Source organism: Engystomops pustulosus, chromosome 2, assembly GCF_040894005.1.
Source record: "Engystomops pustulosus chromosome 2, aEngPut4.maternal, whole genome shotgun sequence".
In the NCBI taxonomy this organism is placed as follows: Eukaryota; Metazoa; Chordata; class Amphibia; order Anura; family Leptodactylidae; genus Engystomops; species Engystomops pustulosus.
Window position 1 is genome coordinate 150,250,624 of NC_092412.1, and position 18,869 is coordinate 150,269,492.

An 18,869-nucleotide genomic window follows, 5' to 3' on the forward strand; every position below is an offset into this window, starting at 1 on the left:
GTCTGCCATTAGCAGGCTCATTTACAGATTCAGTGATTTAAATGATTTAATCTAAATCACCCCCCTTGAACTCCATAAAGGAAAATAGCACCCACATGTTCGAATCGCCCTTTTTTTGTCATTTTACAACACATTAAAATTTGATTGAAAAGTCATAAAAAGGTCATACAGTCCTCGTTATGGTAGAAATAAAAACCTCATCTTATTGCACAAAGCATACCATATACAGGTCCACACATCAAAATATGAAAAAGTTATTGATGTCAGAATATGGTAAAATAAATAAATAAAACTTACAAAAGGTAAAATTTTTTAAAATCTATTAAAACTCCATATAAATTTGGTATCCCTGCAATGGTACCAACCCAAAGAATAGAGATAAGGTGTAATTTGATTGCAAAGTGAAAGACATTAAACTAAAAACCACAATAATATGTTGCTAATGTGTTTTTTTTTTGTCAATTTCATTTTTCCATTCTCCCAGTACATGATGTAAAATAAAAAATACTTTAACTAGGAAGTACACTGTGCTAAGCGGAAAACAAGCCACCCTACAAGCTCTCTACATGGAAATCTAAAAAAGGTTGAGATTTTTGAAAGTAGCGTGTAAAAAATGGAAATGCAAAATAGAAAAACTCAATCGGTAGCAAGGTGCTAAATAAAGCAAGTGCATTTAAAAACAGTCTCATCTATATGTTGTGAAGCTTGACTAGGGACTTGTAGCTGTAACATACTATCCTATAATAGTGTAGCAAATTAACCTGCTAAATAACTTTGAATCCCATAGAATTTCCATTGAATGATATGATAGCAACAACCCCTATTCTACTGCACTGGCAAGTAGAGCACCTTTAGTCTGCAGAGTTAGGAGGGCATATTCAAAAGACCACCGATGATATTTGATTCCATGGAAGAGAATATTAAGTTACTGCCCCAAAGGAAATACTAAGACTTATAAACTAATGAATCATCAGAAATGAACTTGTGATTCTTTATCAACTGGAACCAACATAAAGAAATTAGAAATGTTAATTTATTCATTCATTATATACCACATGTTAATGACCACACTGGGTTGTAGATTACTGCCTCTACACATCACATCTCCACTGGGAATCTATATATAGTCTAAGTGCCATCTTGATGCATTGAAGCAGATGATTCTTATGCATTAGCAGTGAAGTTGGTCTCCTACTTAATGGTTTGTGATTGAGTGATTGGCATCTTAATTGAAACTCAAAGCACTACCAATACAAGACCATGAAGAATGGACATTGCATTGTAGAAACTGATTGTCAAGGGCATTGAAGCTAGATATTTTTAATGTATTTAAGGAAAAAGTACTGTTTTCATTGACATTGAGAAGTGTATGTGCCTCCTTAGAGACTGAAAAAGCCTTCTTTGCAGTCATGAGCGGACACTCTTAAAATAAACTTTTGGTCCTTTGATAAGTGGATTTGTTGGGCTGTTGATTCATAAATGGATTGTGCAGAACTAATTTGAAGCTATTTCTTATTTAATTTTTCTAAGAAGATTTCTCAGTCTCTTATCTCTCTGTGCAAAAGGACTATGTAGGTTGCAAGTTTGTGTATCACCATCATAAACCTCTAGCTCTCATACAGTAAATTGTACAGTAAAGAAGTAGCCATTCAGTTGTTAAATAATACATTTGCAGCATGGTCAATAAATAGACTTGGTCTGAAATAGACTTTGACATGCCGGATATTCTACACCATGTTTCATCTTTACCTGACCTTTAAAATCCAGTGGGTAAAAAAGTAATATCTAAGGGTAAGTCACATCCGGTAATAGAAAACCCTATCTAGATGTGATGGCAATGTCAGAGCTGTAGTGTTGGTCATCTGTTCTTAAGATGGTCATTGACCTCTAGTCATGTAGTCCTCCATCTTGCTTTATCAAATATTCATCATTGGAAAACAGCAAAACCTCACTTTGGAACAGCAACCTTCAGAAATAATAAATATATAACTTTCTCTGGCTGAAAGTGGAGCTGCAGAATATTAATATACATTTTGTGCCCATGTGGAGGTTCCTGTCTTGATGTTATCGTGAGACGGAGACCAAAACGTAGCCTCCTCCAAAGGCATAGACATCCCTGGATAATTTACATCACCAGGATGATAAAAAGCCGCAGATTGTAGGGACCTATGAGAAGAAGCAGAAGAAGGTATATTTTATCTGGCAATATATAATCCTGACAATCTGACATGGTATCAGAGAATTAGACATTAAATAACTTGAGAGACTAGTAGGTATGGATAAGGACAGCACTCTAAGGACCTTATAGACTCTAACTGGGCCTCTGTAAGAAAGACTAGGCATTTATCAAACATACTGAATAGAGTCTTTGTAGGAAATATCACACCCTCCGTGTACACTTTCAGATTATACTTTCTTCTCCTATAAGAAGATATGCTATAAACATATATATACCTGACAAGAGGGGTGAAGATACCAGCAGCTTTTAGCATTGTGTCCCTGACCATCAGCTTTAGAAGGAGAAAAATCTTTCTGCCTGTTTTGTAGAAGAAAAATATGTAAATAAAAACAAAATACGCTGAATAACTAAATCCACTGCAAGGTTACTCCTGACAGCGTGATAAAAGATTATCATGTCGACAGCTTGAAGGCATCGGCCCAGATAAATGATAACTGTGCATTCTGCCTTTGTGCAATTTGCCTCGGTAATGTCCACTTTGAGCCATATTATTAAACAGCGTTGCATGTTTTTAACTAATCTAGGCTGTTTCCAGTATGTGCACACAGTTGCACATTTTCTCTCTTGGTGCATTTTGCTGCTTGGTGCTTCACTCTGATGCACCACAAATGTGGTGCAAACTAGGAACACACACCAACACGCCCCTTTAGGTCATAGTTTTCAAAAGTGTCAGACAAAATGCAACCACAGCACAAAACTGGTGCAAACACTTAATAAATACATGTGCAGTTACAATTATATATATGGGCCATTATATCTACATCACTGATTTGATATCACAACACTGAAGAGAAGTGCTCCACCAACACAGCTTTTATCTGTATAAGTCTAGCAATATCTTGTATGGTCATTATTTCTGGGGTGTGAAGATGCTCCATTTAGTATTGGGTATTGCATTTACTGTGCTTCATATATGTTATCCTAGAACTAACAGTAAGAACTCCACAATATACTTACATACGTAACTAAGAGGGGACTTGGGATCTTAACTAAACATTCAAGAAGTTAATCCAGCATGCTTCTGTGTCAGAGATTGCAGAGAAAAGTTGGTGCACCAAAATGTGAATTATTGTGAAGAAGCAAACTAGACCAACGAATAAGAGGTGCAAAGTATGGCCCGCTAGTTTCTTACTGCACCAGATTAATTAACCATAGTGTTGAGCGGACCCACAGTTAAGTTAGGTTCCAGGTTTGGCTCATTCCCCCCCGTCCCCCTCCCTGCCATTAACGCCTGCAATCACTGTGGCAGAGGCTGTGGTAGGGCGCCACTATTTTGGGGAGGATTGTCACTCCCAAATAACATAATTGAGACCAACGTCTATCCCCAACATGACAGCACGCAGGTGGACCCCAACTCATCCTGCATCAGACACAGTGATTAATCTGGCTTTGCAGAAGAATTTTTGGAAGCTTCAAAATAGTAAAAAGCACAAAATGTGGCATGGCTGGCAGTGGTCTTGGGGTAGTTGGAGTAGCATAGACTAAAGAATAATGTAAGCATTTTTGCAATCTTAGTTACAGAACAAAAGGATTGAAGTCCATTTGATTGTTTGTTGAACTGACTCACATAGGCATTTGCTTTGACTAACAGAAAGTGATGACTATTTGACATAGACTAGACAGTGCCCATTGACATAGACTATACATACAGTGAGCGTACAGAGCTGTCTGCTCATATCTGCACTGTCTTTATAAAGTGCTCATGAGTTCCACAATGCTGAACATTTGTTACTAAATAAGTAGCTATAATAATTATTTAGCCAAGGTTGTTTAGAACATGACTATAAAATGAAAGTTGCTTCTGCTTCCTTTTTGTACAGTACATTTAGTACTGCCTGGTTAAAGATTAACTGATATTTTTGAAGAATTTGTCTTTTAAGAACATCTGAATAGCCGTGCACTGTTCCTGAAACACAGCTGATAAAAAAAAAAAGACTCCATTAAATGGAATTCTGAATAAGTAACCATAATACTAAATGCTATGTTGAAAATATTAAGTGTGTGCAATCTAAATTATTAATATTGATGAGGACATTAAAGTGAAACGCTTCTTATAAGCTCCATAAAATCAATGAAGCAAAGAGTAATACACTCTCACTAAAAGCTACTAATATTTGCACATTTGTTTTAAACAATAAGACCATGATTGCTTGAAAAATTAAGAACCAATGAAGAGAAAAAATTGGCCTGCTTTTGTGAAAAACATCTCTTTCAGAAACATGACACAAACATCATTGCACTGGGCCATAAACTGTAAGTATGGCAGTATATGGTAGGATCGATCAGACTAAAGTACCCTAGGGAGTCTGAAAAATAGTATAAATAAAAATTTAAAAAAAATTATAATAAAAAAACCTAAAATTTCAAATCACTCCCCTTTCCCTAGAACTGACATAAATATAAATAAACAGTAAAAATCATAAACACATCAGGTATCGACGCGTCTGAAAATGCCCGATCTATCAAAATATGATAACGGTTTTTCAATGCGTTTAACCCCGTAACGGAAAATAGCGCCCAACGTCGAAAATGGAACTTTTTTGTCATTTTGAAAAATATAAAAAAATCTACAAAAAGTGATCAAAAGGTCGTACAGTCCTAAAAAGGATATCATTGAAAATATTATCAAATTTCACAAAAAATGACACTACCCACAGCTCTGTACACCAAAGTATAAAAAAGTTATTAGCGCCAGAAGTTGGCAAAATAAAAAAAATAATTTTTGTACAGGAGGTTTTCATTTTTGTAAATGTATGAAAACATTATAAAACCTATACAAATTTGGTATCCCCTTAATCGTACCAACCCAAAGAATAAAGTAGACATGTAATTTGGGGCACTTAGTGAAAGACTTGATATCCAAGCCCACAAGAAAATGGCGCAAATGCGTTTTTTCACCATTTTCATTGCATTTGGATTTTTTTTCCCGCTTATGAGTACATGGCATGGAATATTTAATAAAATAAAAATTTAAGGTACAGTATGGTAACATTTACAGTAAAATGGACGATGGTAATGTTGTTGTTGTATGCCTTATGTTTATGAGCGACAGTTTTCCTGCTATATACTTGCATGTCATAAGAATTTAAATTAAAAAAAGGACCATGTTAAATTCAAATCAGTTTTTTAAAAATTTTTACCGGTGTTTTGTATGCGTTGGAAAAGGGGTAGTCATTTACGGCGAAAACCCATGATGATATAAATAAATGAATACAACAATACTCAATGTCATTTGTCACAAAACGGAGCTTAAATAGTTAAATTTTATGATTTACAAATTTTATGGCCTCTCTAAAGTAGGTGGAGTTATCACTAAGATGGCCGCCACTGGAAACTACAAGTTCCATGATCCTTTAGTTCTGAGTAACTCCTCCTCCCTCTTATGCTCTGCTCCTGGTGATGATACAACGGACTTTCTTGCTCTGTTACCATAGTAATGATGTGTAACTGCCATCAACAAAACACTGACCATAATGGATGCGCTGCAACCAACCGACTACAGCCAAATATAGTGGTGATCACATGACCCTGCCCAGGCAGGTGCAGGACATTTGATGTGGACATGTGATCAGCAGCCATCTTCTGTTCTGCGACGGACCGCGTGGAGGAAATTAACGGACTGATTAAAGGGCCAGTAGCATTTTTATTCTTCATTACATTGTATGTCACCAGCATTTTCTGCTAAGGGGAGCAAAATTTTAATTAACAACTAATTACACATTAGCTTATATTTTGAGTACTGATTTGTATATGAATTATTCTGATTCCTGGAATACCCCTTTAAGGAAAGTGCTAAACATGAGAGTCTGGTGCCTATAGTTCTAATAGAAATGGAGTCAAAAGAATTTAAATATAAAAATTTAGAGTTTCAAGATGATGACATGACTGTCTTTGAATAAATATTTACAAAGGTGGAACAGCATAGCTATATGTAAAAGGAATTTGCTCCATTAAACTACATAAATACAGGCAAGGAAGAGAAACAGCAGTGCAATAATAGGTTAACGTCACTAGATAAACACTAGGTAAAACACGTATACAAGATAGAACAGAAGCAGTGACATTTCGTCACGTATCCGTGACTTCCTCAGGGGTGCCTTACTTGGGTATTGTTTCATAGTGTTTACTCTGACTCTGTTCTATACTGCTGTTTTTAGCTTACAGGTGTCTGGTTGTATATAATCCTTATTTATCTACTTTTCTTTCATCGTTTTCATCGTTTTCATTTCTTGGCAGTGTTTGGGTGTGTGAGGGGGATAACGCAAGTACAGGGGCCTTATAGTCCCTCACTTTAAGGTTTTTTTTTTTATGCTTTGTTGTAGTCCATTTTTGCCATTGTATGTGTCTCACGTTTGTATTTGTTACTCCACGGACACACTGGCGTAACCCTGTCGATTGGGATGCCGCAACTATTCTGGCGCTTGGTCCAAATCAGCATCTAATCTGAAGGGATCCCTCTCCCATGGTAATATGGCCACTGCCTAACAATCTATATGGAGAGTCTTTGAATGTACCGCCCATGTTCATCTTATCATTGCAAGCTGGACGCGGTGATTACACCGCTCACATTTATCACATCATTACAAGCTGAACACGTCTTTTTTGTGGTCTATTGTACACCTAATGAGCCTGCAGTTTGCAGGTGAAACATGTCATATAGAGTCTTAAACACGTTATATACTTATCACCTATTGACATATTTCTGAATCATGGTGTTGGGATATATCTTATATATCTAAAGAACATATGAGCAAGCCATACAAGTATATATCTAAAAACATATGGGCAAGCCATACAAGAATATGTTGTTATTAGATGAACATTTTCTACCTCTCCTCCTCCTTCCTAATTGTAGGACTAGAAGGCCGAGTGTAGGGGGAGGTTCCACACGGTGTGGCAGCTGTTTAGGGCTGCGGTCCTGTGGTGAGGTATTAGGGTGTATTTAGAACCCCCCACAGCTAGGAAAAAATAGGAATAATGCTGGGCACCCCCGATACTTTAGGTGCACTTTTTTTTTTTACCCCAGCCTCAGTTTTCTAATTACCTATATGATATTCATACTTATGGTTTCAATGATGGTCAATACCTGCAGTCCCTAAACTGAAGAATCGTAACTTCTAAGGCGTACCCATCAGTCATCTATATCAGATGAGGACAGGTAGGTGAACGACCTTGTAGATCCCTATGCTAACCAGGACACAGTTTAAGTAATTAGCGTCCTAGATAATGCACGTACTACTTCGAGCCTTCTGATGGCTGGCATAAGAATTGCTCCTTTGGGGGCTACAATTTTAAATAATATTGCATATTTCTATTTTCAGTTTTAAATTATTTACTCACCTAGTTTGTAGTTGTATTTTTTTTTGTGAAACATCAACTAAATTTAATAAAATTGTATTTATCTAGTGACATTAGCCTACTATTGCACTATTGTTTCTCTATCTTGCTTGTATTTATGTCCTTGAATAAATGTTGCTCGATGTTCTTAAATGTTCATGGAATTCAGGATTTGGATAGTTATATATATATTTCACAGAAGTTGATGACATGACTACCTTCAAATAAAAAATGTTGCTTTTTGTTCATAAATATCAAGATTCGTAAATGTGAATATTTGATAATGGAAAATAAGTGGACCTAGTAGCCCACATGTATCAAAATAGTGTAAATATGTGCAGTTTGCCTGTGGAGTGTGCAGAGAGCGCCAGATTCATATATTGTGGTGCCCGTTCTTGCATTGCTCCGACAGAGTGCCCCTTTAATACAGGGCGTGCAACACAATTCTGTAAGTCACTGCTTGATACATGTGTTGCAGAGTCCGACTGTGCATTGTAATGCAGTATTTCGTGTTCCTTCTTGTATGCTGCAGACATTTATAACACATACACTTTATAAATGTATGTGCAAGCAATTTGTTTTGAAAAGAATGTGCAAAGTCAGACAGAAAACTGGTACATGGGCTTTAATAAACCTGGGCCAGTATGTTTAAAGGAGAAAATTAATATAAGGCCTTGTATTATTTTCTGGAAAACACAGTATATCAAATGGTGGATGGAGACATGTGATTATGGAACCTAACAGTGGGATTATTTTGTATTGTAGGCAATCAAGTTAGATTTGAAGGTTTGGAAGGTGGGAGACAGTCAGACATTAGAGGGTAATAGGGAACATAGATAATAGGAAAACACAGCAGAAGCTTTTGTGGGGGTTAGAGATGACGTGCAGGACTGATTTGGCCCGAGATAGATAAGTGATCCATGGAGGGTATTAAATTTGATGAGTTGAGTATGGATTGGAGGGGTGTAAGAGAGTTCACTGGGAGACCACAGAGAAGAATGTTTAGTATTCCAAGCTGGAGATGATAAGGGCATGGAGCAGCTAGGTTTAAGACTCCAGATTAAGAAAATATAATATGCAGGAAATGTTGTCGAGGTGGGGCCAGAAGGTTGTAGTTATGGCTTGGATATAGGGCTTAACCCCTTTCCGACCCGTGCTCGCTGGCCGAGCCCTCTCCATAGCCAGAAAGTCTTTGCTGCATATTGCAGCAAAGGCTTACAGGGTGCTTTCACATCGATCAAAGAGATGGCGGCGCATGGGCGTCGTAATTGCACATTGTAATGAATGAGGAGGAAAATCCCCATATACTGCCATACTGCAGTATGGCAGTATATTATAGGATCAATCAGACAACCTAGGGTTAAAGTACCCTAGGGAGTCTGAAAAATAGTAAAAGTAAAATTAAAAAAAGAGTTTAAAAAAAATTATAATAAAAAAAAATCTAAAAATTCAAATCACCCCCCTTTCAATAGAGCTGATATAAATATTAATAAACAGTAAAAATCATAAACACATTAGGTATCAACGCATCTGAAAATGCCCGATCTATCAAAATATAATAATGGTTTTTCAATGCGTTTAACCCCGTAACGGAAAATAGCGTCCAAAGACGAAAAATGGCTTTTTTTGCCATTTTGAAACATATAAAAAAAAATTATAAAAAGTGATCAAAAAGTCACACAGTCCTAAAAATTATAGCAATGAAAGCGGCATTGAAAGTCATGAATAATGACACCACCCACAGCTCTGCACAACAAAGTATGAAAAAGTTATTGGCAACAGAAGAAGGCAAAATCCCCAAAAAAAATTTTGTACAGGAGGTTTTAATTTTTTTAAATGTATGAAAACATTATAAAAACTATACCAATTTGGTATCCACGTAATCTTAGCAACCCAAAGAATAAAGTAGACATGTCATTTGGGGCACACAGTGAAAGCTGTAAAATCCAAGCCCACAAGAAAATGTTCCAAATGCATTTTTTTCCCAATTTCACTGCATTTGGAATTTTTTTCCCACTTACCAGTACACGCCATGGAATATTAAATACCGTCACTATGAAGTGGAATTTGTTACGCAGAAAATAACCCATCAAAGAGCTCTTTATGTGGGAAAATTAAAAAAGCTATAGTGTCACGTCTGCGCCTGCTGTCTCCTCTAACCGTGCTGGTAGGATTAGGAGACACTGAATTTATCATCTTTCAGCAGTGTGAACTAGGTCCTATGCTGTTTGACATGATGTCTGCCACTCCCCTCACTGAGTCTGTCTTGCAAGAGTTAACACTGTGATCTGTAATTGATTGCTCATTCCACCTGTGGCAGGGCTGAGTTCCCTATAAGTCTCCAAAGTTGCTTTGACTCCTTGCTGGTCAAACTGCTATCTTGCTGTGTGTCTAGCGCTCTTGTATTTCTGCCTTCTGACTTCTGGTTTCTGAATTCTTGCCTGTTTATTGGCTAGTCTATTTGGATTGTGATTTGGTTGTTGTTATTCCCTGCTGTTGCCGACCCGGATTGTTTACCTCGCCTTATTGTGTTTGTTTGTCTGTTTTGTTACGTGTTCACACCTTACCCAGGGAGGGAACGCTGCCCAGTTATTGGCCTCCGTTTAGGGGGGACCCAATAAGTAGGTAGGGACAGTTTGGGGGTCTCAGTGTCAGGGCTCACTGTCCTTGTTTGTGTCCTGCCATTACATTTTGACCAGCCATAAAATATTATATCACTGGAGCAGTATTATGGAGGCTATTAGCAACCAGTTACATTGCTTAGTTTAGATGGTACAGAACCTTGCAGAGCGGGTTCAGTTGCAGGAACAGCGCCCCCCTGCTACCTCAGGTTTGTCAGTGTGTGAACCTAAAGTCAAGCTGCCTGATCTCTTTAGTGGTGATAGGAAGCTTTATTTCTCCTTCAGGGAGAGTTGTAAATTGTATTTTCGTCTTAGGCCCCAGTCTTCAGGTACTGAAGTTCAAAAGGTGGGCATTATCATTTCACTCCTGCGAGGTAGTCCCCAAGAGTGGGCATTCTCGTTAGCCTCTGATGCACCTGAATTGACCTCTGTGGATCTTTTCTTTTCAGCCTTAGGATCTCTGTATGAGGAACCAGACAAATCCAGTTATGCTGAGGAACAGTTGACTACTTTACGTCAGGGTAAACGTGCAGTTGAGGACTACTCTGAATTCAGAAGGTGGGCCATCCCAACGGGTTGGGGTGATCGTGCCCTTAGGTACCAATTCAGATTGGGCTTGTCTGATGCCCTTAAAGATCTGTTAGTGGGACATCCCGAACCTAACACACTAGAACAGGCAATGTCTGGCAGTCAGAGTAGACAGGCGCTTTAGGGAACGTAAGCGTGAGCGTGTGTCTGCTTTCCGTGTTCCTACTTCTCTGCCTCTTTCTCTGTCAATCCTTCTAAAGAATCATGGGGGAATGCAGAAGAACCCATGCAAGTGGGCACCATTTCTTCCCGTGACCGCAAGGAACACCGTAAAAAGAATTTGCTCTGTTTCTACTGTGGGAACTCCGGTCACCTGATAAGGACGTGTCCTGTAAGACCAGCGCCGGAGAACTCCAGCGCCTAGGCGGCCTTCGGGAAGGTCGCTTAGGCACACAGGTATTTCCCGAATCAGTCTCAAAAATTTTGTTACCTATAACCCTCTCAGTCAATGAGAGATCGGTTTCTGGCAAGGCTTTTGTGGATTCATGGGCTGCAGCAAATTTTGTTAATTTAAATTTTTTTATGGCCCTCGGTGTTGATTTGATAAAACTGGATGCTCCATTCCATGTTACTGGTGCTGATTCCTCTCCGTTAAAGGACGGTAAGATTGACTCTAAAACCCCCCAAATTTCCTTGCAGGTTGGCTCCATTCACACTGAGTTATTGCAATTTTTTGTGTCTAAAAATTTATCTACTGATATCATCTTGGGTCTTCCTTGGTTAGCTCTACACTACCCAGTCTTTGACTGGACCTCTGGTGAATTGACTAAGTGGGGTCAGAAGTGTTCCTCTCATTGTTGTTCTCTGCTTGTTACTGAAATTCAGTCTGAAGATGCCATTCTGCCAGAGTACATTTCAGACTTTTCTGATGTTTTTGATAAAGGTTCTGCTGAGTCCTTGCCCCCGCATAGGCCTTAAGACTGTGGGATTTATATCCTGCCTGGGGTCAATTACCCCAAAGGGAGGATATTTAATTTATTTTCCCCAGAGCGTGAGGCCATGCGGGAGTACATCCGGGACAGTTTACAAAAGGGACATATCCACCCGTCTAACTCTCCTATGGGGGCAGGATTCTTTTTTTGTCGGAAAGAAGGACGGTCTCAGACCTTGCATAGACTATCGTGAACTTAATAACATTACTGTAAAGAATCAATATCTGCTCCCATTGATCCCTGACTTATTCAATCAGATAGTGGTTGCCCATTGGTTTTCCAAGATTGATTTGTGTGGAGCCTATAATCTGATTCGTATCAGGGATGGAGATGAATGGAAGACGGCGTTTAATACCCCAGAGGGACATTTGGAGTACCTAGTTATGCCTTTTGGGTTGTGTAATGCCCCTGCTATCTTTCAACAATTTGTAAATGATATCTTTCGTGATCTTCTGGGTCAATATGTTGTGGTTTATTTAGATGATATTTTGATCTTCTATCCAGACTGGGACACTCATGTACAACATGTCAGAAATGTACTGTCTAGACTTCGCCAGAATCAGTTGTTCGCTAAACTGTCTAAGTGTTTGTTTGGAGTCCAAAAAATATCCTTTCTGGGTTATATTATCACTCCTGAGTCTTTTTGTATGGATCCCGCCAAAGTAACGGCTATTAAAAATTGGGAACAGCCCACAAGCTTGAAATCGCTACAGCGATTTTTGGGTTTTGCTAATTACTATCGAAAATTTATTAAAAATTTTTCTGTTTTGGCCAAGCCGTTGACTGATCTCACTAGGAAAGGTGCTGATGTAACCCATTGGACTCCAGATGCTGAGTTAGCATTCATGCAATTAAAGAAAAGTTTCATGAATGCTCCCGTTTTGATCCAGCCTGATTTGAGTCAACCTTCTATTGTAGAGGTTGACGCATCTGAGTTTGGGGTTGGGGCTGTTTTGTCTCGGGGTCCTGAATCCCTTACTAACCTTCATCCTGTAGCATTAATCTCAAGGAAGTTTTCCCCTACTGAGCTCAACTACGATGTTGGTAATCGTGAACTCCTGGCCATAAAGTGGGCGTTTGAGGAGTGGAGGCACTTCCTTGAGGGGGCTAGACATCAAATTACAGTTATAACAGACCACAAAAATTTGTTGTATTTAGATAGTGCTAAAAGGCTTAATCCTAGTCAGGCTTGTTGGGCTTTGTTTTTCACTCGTTTTGACTTTATTATAACATATCGTCCGGGGTCTAAGAACACTAAGGCTGCTGCTCTATCTCGTAGCTTCTCCAGTAATGCCCCTGAGACGGTTCCAGAAAAGATCCTGTCGCCCGGTGTTGTAATTTCTGTCAGGATTTAGCCGCTGCCATTGCTAATGCCCAGGATTCTGCTCCTGATAATGTACCTGTAGGGAGACTTTTTGTTCCCCCTAACTTACGACTCCGCGTTCTTGAAGAGATACATTGCTCTGTCCTGGCCGGTCACCCAGGTATTGCTGGAACTAAGTTTCTGCTGTCCAGGTCCTATTGGTGGCCGTCATGGTCCCGTGACGTCCAGGGTTTTGTGGCTGCTTGCGAGGTCTGTGCTAGATCTAAAGTACCTCGTCATTGTCAGGAAGGGCTTCTTCATCCTCTCCCTCTTCCTAGAAGACCCTGGACTCGCATATCTATGGATTTGCCTGATTCCCAGGGGAAAACTGTTATCTGGGTGGTATGTGATAGGTTCTCGAAAATGCGTCACTTGATCCCTTTGAAGAAGCTTCCCAGTGCCAAGATATTAGCCTCCCTGTTTATCAATCATATACTTCGTCTTCATGGGATTCCAGAGAATATTGTGTCTGATCGAGGTGTTCAGTTTGTATCCAAATTTTGGAGGGAGTTCTGTGGTCGTCTGGGTGTCTCTCTGTCCTTCTCTTCCGCCTTTCATCTGGAGACCAATGGCCAAACTGAGAGATTAAATCACTCTGGAGCAATTTCTAAGGTGTTATGTCTCTGACTCTTAGGAGAAATGGAAACAATTTCTTCCCCTCGCAGAGTTTGCCCTAAACAATAGGGTAAATTCTTCCACCAAAGTTTCGCCATTCTATTGTAATTATGGGTTTAATCCTAGGTACTCGTCATGTAGAGAGATTGAATCTGTTAACCCGTTCGCTGAAAGTACCTTCCAAAGGCTAAGCTTAGTCTGGGCTCAGGCTCTTTCGAACCTGGTTAAAGCCCAAGATTCCCAACAACGTCAGGCTAACAAAAAACGGTCACCTGGTCCTGAGTATGTCTTGGGGGAACGTGTGTGGTTGTCAACCAAAAACCTACGTCTTAGAGTACCATCATGGAAATTTGCTCCCCGCTATGTGGGTCCCTATACTATTACCGAAGTGATAAATCCAGTGGCATTCAGACTTCAGTTACCCCGTACCCTCCGTATCCATAATGTCTTTCATAAATCTCTACTGAAGAAGTACGTTCTCCCTGTCCTGCCTAGGTCTGAGCCACCGGCTCCCATTGTCATTCAGGGAGAACTGGAATTTGAAGTCGAGAAAATTCTTGACTCTCGCAGAGTTCAGAACTCTGTCCAGTATCTTCTACATTGGAAGGGGTTTGGCCCTGAGGATCGTACTTGGGTCGCTAGCAGAGATCTTCATGCCCCGCGCCTCCTCAGGCAATATCATCAGCGAAACCCCTCCAAACCTGGTGGCCCTAATGAGGGTCCAGTGGCCCCTTGTAAAAGGGGGGGTACTGTCACGTCTGCGTCTGCTGTCTCCTCTAACCGTGCTGGTAGGATTAGGAGACACTGAATTTATCATCTTTCAGCAGTGTGAACTAGGTCCTATGCTGTTTGACATGATGTCTGCCACTCCCCTCACTGAGTCTGTCTTGCAAGAGTTAACACTTTGATCTGTAATTGATTGATTGCTCATTCCACCTGTGGCAGGGCTGAGTTCCCTTTAAGTCTCCAGTGTTGCTTTGACTCCTTACTGGTCAAACTGCTATCTTGCTGTGTGTCTAGCTCTCTTGTATTTCTGCTTTCTGACTTCTGGTTTCTGAATTCTTGCCAGGTCCACACTTAGGTCATATGTCTAATGAAGGGTGTTAGGTGGAGGAAAGTTAAGTTTTGTTCATGATGATCATTAGAAAGCTGAAAATGAATAGCAGAGATGGCTGATAACACTAGGAAATCTGTTGAGCAGAGAGGTGAGGTCTGGGCCAACTATATAAATCTGACATTTATCCGCATAGGAGTGGAATTTAAAGCTGTGGGAATGTATGAGCTGTCCGATACAATAACAGAACAATAGAAAAGATCTAAAAGTCAGAAAAAGTTATGTCATACCTACCTTTCTGCTTCATAAAAAGAGAGTCTCCTTCCAAGCAGCCAAGCAGTAACAAGAGGTCAGCAATAGAGCTGCTTATTATTATTGAGACCACAGTTTTACTTTATATTCCTATATTTATCTTTGTCAGAAGTCAGAAACAAAAATGTTTAGAAAATATGTACATGATAAAAGCCTGATTTAAAATATGTAACATCTTTGGATTATTTGCATTACCTTATAACTAACTTGTACCATAAAAATACATGAAAGAAAAATTAATGTATAAAGGAAGCGGAAATTACTGCTTTGCATACTTGATATCATAATAAAAGCAATTTCATTATTAAATAATTAGTTTCTTTATACAATACATCAGATGTTCAGAACAAAGAAGCTGCTTTGTTAATAAGAATGTTAATTGTTCCCATCCAAAGAAGCATCTATCATCATACAAAATACAATTCCATCCTTATGTACACAGTGCAAAATATTCAGAGTAGGTCTTCACGCAAAGACATAAAAAAATCTGATTTATGTGTTAAGATTTTAGGTGAATTCTAAATTAGAAGTTTTAAATGTATTCAATAAAAATAGTAGTTACATTAACATGAATGTAAACAGCTCAGAGATTTTGTCTATTTGGAAAGGACTGAATTTAAAAATGTATATATTTTCATTAATCCTTTGTGTATTATTCAAAATTATATTTTTTTTTTTTGTTTTACTCATTGATTTTATGTCCCCTTGCACTCTCTGAGTGCAATAACTTTTCATTTTTGCATTGCTATAGGGTTCAATATATTATTTTTTTGTTGGACTTGCTGTGCTTTCATTTCCATTTTAGAGTACTTATGACATCCTGGTTACTTTTTATTGTATGAACATTTGCAGTATTTCTTTTACAGCATTCACAGTGTTTTATGCCATTATGTTTATAGTACAGGGAGCTGTGAACATGTTGCTACTAAGTTTATTATTTTACCATTTTTTATATTGTAGAATGTGTTAAAAATATTTTAGAGATGGCACTTTAGCCTGTGGAGCACCCCAGTGGGAAAGTGATGTGCTGCAAAATTGTGTCAAGCAGTAAAACGATCTGTGATGTAGAAGAAGCGCTAGCACAATCTCTTCCTACTGCAAATATTTTATTTTTGAAGCTTAAAAGTATCGTACATGTATAAAATTTATGTACAGCATTACTTCAACAACCACATATTCAGCCTTCAACAAATGTATCAAATTGAACAACCACATATTCGGCCTTATATAAGCAAATAATGGTAATCATAATGGAAATGGGAAATCCATTATCTCAAAAGACTTCTATGTTACCCATCTCACATTTTCTGTGTTATCAACCTTAAAGGGGTATTCCTGGAATATGAACATCTGACACAAAACCCCATGAGGATATAAATAATTGAATACAACAATACTCAATGTCATTAGTCACAAAACAAGCTTAAATAGTTCGATTTTATGATTTACAAAATTTATGGCCTCTCTAAAGTAGGTGGAGTTATCACTAAGATGGCCGCCAATGGTAACTACAAGTTCCATGATCCTTTGGTTCTCAGTAACTCCTCCTCCCTCTTATGCTCTGCTCATAATTATGATGTAACAGGTTTTCTTGCTCTGTTACCATATTAATGATATGTAACTGAATTCACCAAAACACTGGCCATACTGGATGCTCTGCAACCAACCGACTACAGCCAAACGTAGTTGGGATCACATGACCTGCCCTGGCAGGGGCAGGACATGTGACCAGTGGCCATCTTCTGTCCTGTGTCTGCTACGCAACGGACCGCGCGGAGGAAATTAACGGACTGATTAAAGGGCAAGGGCATTTTAATTCTTCATTAGTCTGTCACCGGCATTTTCTGCTAAGGGGAGCAAAATTTTAAATAACTAATTACATATTAGCTTATTTTTTGAGTACCCATTTGTATATGAATTATGCTGATTCCTGGAATACCCCTTTAACAATAAATTTATATTATATATTATTTATAAAAGAGTTAGACAATATAAAGTGGCAAAGACAGGGCCCAGTCTTATTTTACAAAGGTTACTTTGCAATAGGTGCACAAAATCTTGGCCTGGAAGTTGCGATTTTAGATCTTTATCATTTTATATTTTTGGTCATGTACATTATGTTCTTACATTTTGTGTCATGAGGAAATCTATTGGTTGATAAAAATCATTTTGATAACCATTATTTTGATAATATAATGAGATTGGATTCTGTTTTATATAATACATTTGTTGAAGGCTGAATATGTGGTTGTTGAAGTTATAATGTACATAAATTTTATTGATCTACTTTTAAACTTTTTTCAATAAATATAAAATATTTGCAATAGGAAGTTATTGTGCTAAAGCTATTTCTATTTCTAGATATTATAGAATGTGTAGATGTTTGTCATATTATACTCTTTCCTATCTATTTATTTAGAGTACTTTAACAATAATTCAAAGTCCATTGAACTACAGTATAGATCACCTTATTAAAGGCATAATTTTCCTTTTTGCATCCTGTTACAATTATTTGCTTAGCACCTGATAGTGAACTTGATGGCTGTAAGTTACAGTTTGCACCTGCTGATATGCAAATGCCATGCCTGTGAAGAACTTGAAAACTACTATCACAATTGCTAAAGACATATACAGCACTTAGTGGGAAGAGGTTAATGATTGTTCGCGTAAGTAGAAGCAAATTGATGTTGAAATTATATTTAAAATAAAAAGGTTAATTAAAAACAAAATTTAGTTATATCGACCTACGTACTAAGAATGTTTTTAAATTTGAATTGTAAGATCATTTTGTCCATGCTGATAGGTCTATATAATAAAAAAAAAGATCTTGTGAAATTAAAGTTCTGAAATGTCAGATTTTAATCCACAAGAATTGCTGACATTCCTGGTAAAGGCCCTTTGAATTCAAGAAATGTATTGTCAGAGATTCTAAAAGAATCTCTTTCATTGAGCTAAGAGAACATTGCTATTTCACATCCAGACTAAGCATTTTGAATTGTGACTCCCTTCCAGTAAAATCTTTGGGGTAAAAATATATTTCTTTTAAAGTTTTCTGTTAAATGCAGTTTATATTAAAGGGTAAACATTGCTTTCCATACCACAATCTACATAAATATGATTACCTATAGTATGAAACCAGTGAGTCTTGACAGAACTTGACAAAAAGATTAATCTTCAGTGAAGGACATATTATACAAGTGTTAAAAGGGGATTCCGAGAGCTAGGTCAGAAATAGAGGCAGATCCTATGATGCTGTTCTGGCAGAGTCTGGCACTTTTTTGTAAGACCAAGACTTAAATTATGTAGTAAATGTGGGATTCCAACTATGAAGAAGAAAAAGTATGGTGGTACACTTATGCACCATGACCATCACAGAAACACACCGCCCAGTCTTCTAAGCACTCATTTGATTTAGCAACTAGAAAGGATATTACATTCAGGGATAATTTCTACTATTGTCTTATCAACTCAGCAGTGTGCCAAAAACACTTTAGTTTGTATTAAAAGCCTAAGTTTATATTAAAAATGCATAAAAAATAAAAAGGATCGAGTACTGCTGTTGATGTTAAGCAAGGTCTGGGAAAGGACAGGGACAGTGAGCCCTGAGACTAAACCCCATGCTTAATTTCCCTACCCACCCTTCCCATCCTTCCCAAGTGATAGGAGACATCTGGTTGGTGTTCTCTTCCTGCACCACAGTGCAAAACACAGAGACAAAGACAAAACAATAGAAACAGAGAGTGTTGGTCATTAAAGGAAACCTACCACTTGAAGTGGCAGGTTTCTGATGGAAATACCGAGCACCAGC

General features: G+C 38.2%; 1 long non-coding RNA gene across 1 annotated transcript in view; it reads left to right on the forward strand.

Moving 5' to 3' along the window:
- LOC140116622 (uncharacterized) overlaps window positions 1–17,703 on the forward strand; it is a 98,380-nt gene extending 80,677 nt beyond the window's left edge. The window contains exon 3 of the long non-coding RNA XR_011852862.1: window positions 17,582–17,703. This is a non-coding gene — a long non-coding RNA (uncharacterized lncRNA). The remainder of the gene's footprint in view (window positions 1–17,581) is intronic.
- The last annotated feature ends 1,166 nt before the right edge of the window (window positions 17,704–18,869 follow it).